This window comes from Nanorana parkeri, unplaced genomic scaffold (genome assembly GCF_000935625.1).
Source record: "Nanorana parkeri isolate BGI_ZX_2015 unplaced genomic scaffold, ASM93562v1 scaffold653, whole genome shotgun sequence".
NCBI lineage: Eukaryota > Metazoa > Chordata > Amphibia > Anura > Dicroglossidae > Nanorana > Nanorana parkeri.
Genome location: NW_017306921.1, coordinates 115,622 through 121,978, shown reverse-complemented (window position 1 = coordinate 121,978; position 6,357 = coordinate 115,622).

Here is a 6,357-nt window from a genome sequence, read left to right as displayed (position 1 = left end):
GGGAAGCAGATTGGTTGCCATGGACAACTGCTCCAGTTTTAATAAATTCCCCTCATAGTGTTTTGCACTTTTCTCAATAAAAGCTTTTTGAAATAATTGTAGCAGATTTTGGCTAAATCAGCCAAAATTCGAGCTGTGGGTGGCCCTGTTGGCACCAGCCAGCTCCACAAAAGTTGATTTAAAAAATGAGGGTGCTAGGTTGACAATTGTCTGCTGACCAGTGACTGGATCAGATGCAGGGTCACTGTTCTAGTAGTTATGCCATGGCTGTCTGAGTACAAATGCATGCTATGCAGGTCCCTCCATTTACACTAATGTGGATGGAGGAATCAAGTGACTTCTTTTGTTCAGCACTGAGGGCTAAAAGTCTACATGTCTATGGCTAGCCTAACTCTGACCTTAATCTAATCTTTAAACTATGGCAGTAACCTAACCCCTGCAGGGTTGTTGTTCTACATACAACTGATTTGGGGTTGGCAGGAAAATCCCCCCAAAAAATAATAGTAATAATAACGATGATTCTCCATTGCTTTACTGTTTTGTTGTAGAGTACAGGAGCCAGTAAAATATATATCTTATATTATATTCTTCACAGCTTAGTGCATGTTCTGTTGTTGCCTGCAACACGTTTGATTGTATGGTGCTTGGACAATGTATTTAGCGTTTTCCCTCATATATGAATACACTGGAGAAGAGCAGGAGAAGAGGAAATTGTGACATGATGTAGTTATTATGGCTGGTCCTGCTTTGATATATGTGACCCTCTATACATCAATAAGTAAAGTAGTTCCTCTTCAATACAACAAGCAGTGTTTGGTCTTTGGAATGATTGTGTCTTTCAATGTAGTACTTTGCCCTTATTCAGCTGTTTTGCTGTTGGAATGACATCAACATCCTGACAAGGAGCAATGGGAATTTTCTGTCTGAGATCCTGGGCGGTTCTCTTACGGAAGGGGAACCTGCTGACCGACAATAGCGAAGTCTTCTAGGCAACAAATACTTCATTATTACAACACTTGAGCAACAGAACCAACTTCTGCATTTTGCTCACATACTATGCTTTGATCCAACTATCTTGTTACAAGGAATGTAAAAGAAGGCCATTTATTTCAACTGTTATTTCAGTTGCTGACGTCTTATGTCTTTAGGTGACTCCACTGGTGAGATACCTTCACCACACATCCCAGAGCAATTTACCTTTTAATATCAGACTGCCCGATGGATTCTATATAGAAAATAGGACACGCAAACTGGGAAATCTATCTGCAAAGGTGGAACATGGGTTATTGCCTAAAAGGAGCAGGATACAAAAACAACTGAAGGGAAAGCTCACCGCCAAAGTGTCCAAGTGATATTAGAAAGTAAGAGGTTCTAACTCAGCTTCGGGTGGAACAAATAGAATCCGTCACATTTCTATTAATGGTAAATCCAATATCCCCGTGCAGGAAATGCAGTATTCCTAAGGGTTGGTGATTTGCTGGTTGATTGGAAACATTGTGCTGCCCCAACTTGACACCATAAGAACCAAGCCATCTAGTAAACCTACAAAGTTGAGCAGGAAATTGTTATGGTGAGAGTTTTATGATGGTGGTATCTACTTTTGAAAAAAAGGAAGGAGTGCTGGGCCTCTCAAATTATGGCATTAAGTCTCCAATATTGGTCCAATTATGTTAATCTGATGTTTGGATCTTTACCCTTTGGAATTGTTTTTAGAGTGGAAGAAAGGTTAAAACAAATGCAGATCGGCAGGGTTTTCATGGCAGTAAGTCTCTTATCCCTTAAAAGCTTCTAGTTACATAGTTACATAGTATTTGAGGTTGAATAAAGACATTAGTCCATCAAGTCCAACCTATTAGGATCTCATTCTAGGAGTACCTGTACCCCTGTATATTACGGTCCCTTAAGAAATCGTCCAAAAGTTTCTTGAACAATTCCACATTATTTGCTGAAATTACCGCCTGCGGCAGTGAGTTCCAAACACTAACTGATCTTACTGTGAAGAACCCCCTTCGCCCCTTGTGCTGGAATTTTTTAGCTCTGGTCCTCCATACCCCTAATTAGTTTGGTTGCCCTCCGCTGGACTTTTTCCAACTCAAGGACATCTTTTCTCAGTACTGGTGACCAGAACTGGACCGCGTACTCCAGATGAGGTCGAACCAATGATCTATAAAGTGGCAAAATTATAGACTTGTCCCTGCAATACATGCCCTTTTTAATACAGGACAAGACCCTGCTAGCTTTGTTTACAGCAGCCTGGCACTGCAAACTACCTTTCAGTTTGTGGTCTACAATGACCCCCAAATCCTTCTCCATTTCTGACTTCCCCAGCGGCATACCCATAATTGTATAACCCATTTGTTTATTTTTAATTCCAAAGTGCATTACTTTGCATTTATCGACATTAAACCTCATCTGCCACATTAATGCCCACTCCCCTATTTTATCCAGGTCCTCCTGTAATGTTATAGTGTCTAAGTCCGTGTCTATTACCCTCCCTATTTTGGTGTCATCCGCAAACACGGAAATATCGCTGTTAACACCCTCCCCGATGTCATTAATAAATAAGTTGAACAATATGGGACCCAGCACAGAACCCTGAGGCACACCGCTCATTACACTAGCCCAGTCTGAAAAGGTGCCATTTACAGATACCCTCTGGACACGTTCCCGTAGCCAGTTCTCTATCCACGTACACACCACCTCATCTATGCCCATAGCCCTCAGCTTGTGTAGCAAGCGTTTGTGTGGTACCGTATCAAAAGCCTTTGAGAAATCCAGATATACCACATCCACCGGCTTACCTCCGTCCATATCTCTACTTACCCCCTCATAAAAAGTTAGCAAGTTAGTTAGGCAGGAACGGTCTTTCCTGAACCCATGCTGATTGTCATTAACTATCCCGTTTTCCTGAACAAATTCTACCAGATAATCCTTTATTATGCCCTCTAGCATTTTACAAACTACCGATGTTAGACTGACCGGCCTATAGTTCCCAGGTTGGCACCTAGCCCCCTTTTTGAATATTGGGACTACCGTAGCCCTCCGCCAATCACTGGGGATCCTACCAGTCATTAAGGAGTCCTTAAAAATGAGGATTAATGGTCTAGTTATAACCTGGCTTAATTCCTTAAGTACCTTGGGGTGCAGGTTATCCGGACCCACTGCTTTGTTTGCATTGAGCATTTTAAGTCTTTGTTGTATCCCGGTTTCTGTCAACCACTGGGGTATATTTTGAGTTAAACTGGGAGTTTTATCATGTGTGTCAAACCCGTTTCCCTCCCGAGTGTATACTGAGGAGAAAAAAGCGTTCAGCGCCTCGGCCCTCTCCTTGTCGTTTGTGACTAGCTTCCCGCTTCCATCCTTTATTGGGCCTATCTGCTCCTTTCTCACCTTTTTACTGTTAATATATTGGTAACATTTTTTGGGGTTCTTTTTACTATCTGCGGCGATATGCTTTTCGCACTCAGTTTTAGCTGCCCGGATTTCTAGTTTGCATTTTTTGTTACATTCTTTGTAGTTAAGGAACGCCAATGCCGTCCCTTCCGTCTTATATTTTATAAATGTCGCTCTCTTGTCCTTGACGTGTTGTTTTACAGTTTTATTAAACCATATTGGTTTAGTCTTTGATCTTTTATTTTTGCTCCCTAAAGGTATACACTTTGAAATAGCAGTATGTAGTGTGTTTTTAAAACAATCCCACATCTGGTCTGTGTTTAGGTTTTGAAATAAGTTTTCCCATTTTATTTCCCCCACTAGGTTGCGCAGCTTATCAAAGTTGGCCCTTCTGAAGTTTAGGGTTCTAGTCCTTCCAGTACACTTCCCTTTTCTGTGTTCAATATTAAAAGTAATCACATTGTGATCACTATTACCCAATGACTCCCCAATTACAATATCCTCGATTAGCTCAGCATTATTAGTGACAATTAGCTCTAAGATGGCATTTTTTCTGGTAGTTATCATTCAGCATTTTGCCACGCATGAGTAGCTTAGTGCACAGACTCAGCATGCCCAGATGAAGTAACTCCCGTGTACTTGTGTAGGTCTTATGTCATTGGGGCCCAGCCAATCAAGAGGCTGAAGAATTAAAACCCAGAAGAAGACCAGGAGAGAATGGAAGCCCTGGTGAGGGAGGAGCGCACTGCTGGAGGGGATCAATTTGGTAGGTATGCTGTGCATATTAGCACATTATGACTAAAAGCTCCAGGGGGCTTTTTTACCCCATTACTAACCATTGCAAATCTTTTTACAATAAAAAAAACATGTACAATAAAGATACTTGTCACACGTTTTCTTTTATTTCCTGTATTATATGAGAAGAATCTTAAATCACATGCACCTTTGTGGTTGGATATATGCCATATAGATGATTATCAACACCACAAACAGTTTCATAAATAACCTATTGAATGAGTTAGTTATTTACAGAAAGTTCCGAAGGAGCTTTATTTAGACTAGTTACACGAGTGATGATGCCAATCTTTGTCACAAGAACACAAAAAAGTAAAATTCAGGGGGTTATTTACAAAAGGGTGAAGGGTTTGGAGAAGGTAGGAGAAGTGAACAATCTAGGCCAAAATAGCTGATTTGGAAAAATTCTCCAATTTAGCTCACTTTCGGGTTCAGCTATGTTGCCCTAGGTCAGTGGTGGTGGGAAAGGGGGGGGAGGAGAGGCAATGTAAAGAATAGGACCATGCAAAATTTGCACATAGTAAAACTTTCTGAAATTCCTCTGAGCCAGGCAGTAGGCCATGGATGCCTTTGTGGCAAATACAGCCTTCCATTCAAACCTCTACAGCTGGCTCCTTTTACTCAGTGATGCACCTGCAAACTTGGTGTGGTTTTGATCCAAAGGTAGGGTTTTTCTGATCCTGCAATTCTGATTCCTTGCGGTCACAAACCCACCTACTGGTTTAGAGATTCTTAAACTGTTTATGATTACCTAGTTGCTAATCCCGTGTCACCTGACACTTCAAATTGATTTTCCCCATTAACTTTTGACTCCACTTACTTGTAACAAAAGTTATTTTGTACATTCATGGACATGGATGGAGCAAGCAATCCAACTACAACCATACACATATTTAAAATGGCAATACTGGGAAGTAGGAAGCCATCTTTTTTGAGTGATGTGACGGCTGATTGGTTAGTGGCCTCAGTGCCTCAACCCTTGTTGATAATAGTAATAGTTAATAATCTAATAAAAAGGTGTTTCATGTTAAGGTATTCAGAGATCCAGTTCCATATATGGGAATGTTTACATGGGTGATCTATTAGGACCCTAATTCCAACATTTGGTTATATATGAAACCTAACAAAATTCACAACCATGAATGCTTCATAGTGGCGGATTGTTCAATTTCATGCATTTCCTATTTTTAATCAAAGGATGAAGGAAAGCTTTCAAAATTGTCAGTATACAGAGAAGAATTCCAGCGAGGTGACATCAGCAGCTAAGAAATATACACTATTATGTTTCCACTGTGCCAGTTGGTGGTTCAGAACTGTTGATCAGGTAAGACGCAGAGGAACCTTGAGGATTTCTTCACAACAAAAACTCAATGAAAACTTAATTGATGAGATATCTTGAAATATTTTATGAGTAAACCTGTAATTGTGAAACATATCAGAGGTGGGCGGTATGAAGGCAAGGATGGCAGTATGCTTGTTGGAGCTAAAAAAAAAAGTTTTTATCAATGGTGATGTCAGCGGTGGGCAGTGCTTTCATCATGAGAATGACCATACCCCGACGTACTGGGTATTCTTTTTTGCTTGTGGAGTGAAGGAAAGGTGAGTTTGCACTGCTGCTGGGGCTGGCATCAAAGTGAACCAGTTGCTTTACCCTGCAAGAGGTTTTAGAGCATTAAAAACCTATTGCTTCACCCTGCTTGCTAGTTTTGGGGCATATGTTAATGTCATATAGGCAACATTAAAATACATGAACATATGCCTATGCTTTATCCCTTTAAAGACCCTGCAAGTACAGAAAAATACCTCTAGATCTGAAATGCAGTCTGCTTTTCATTTCCTATTGCAGGCTTTCAGCGCCTCGGCCCTCTCCTTGTCGTTTGTGACTACAACACACAGCATTTTTGTGGACTGAGTGGTGTCAGCCCTGTCCAGTTGTCTTTTGTGGAACTACTCAACCCCTTCCACGGTCTTCCTATCCACAGCATAGGTTATTACTGACTTTTAGTCCTGTAATAAAAAAAGAAGCTTAAATAGCCTCTTTGATTTATTACAGGCAGAGAACACAGGACAAAGGACAACTCTAAATAAGAGAAGTTTGTTTTTGTGGTCTACATACACTTTGAAGTGACAGTAAAGGCTAAAAAATGCCCCCCCCCCCCCAACAGAGAC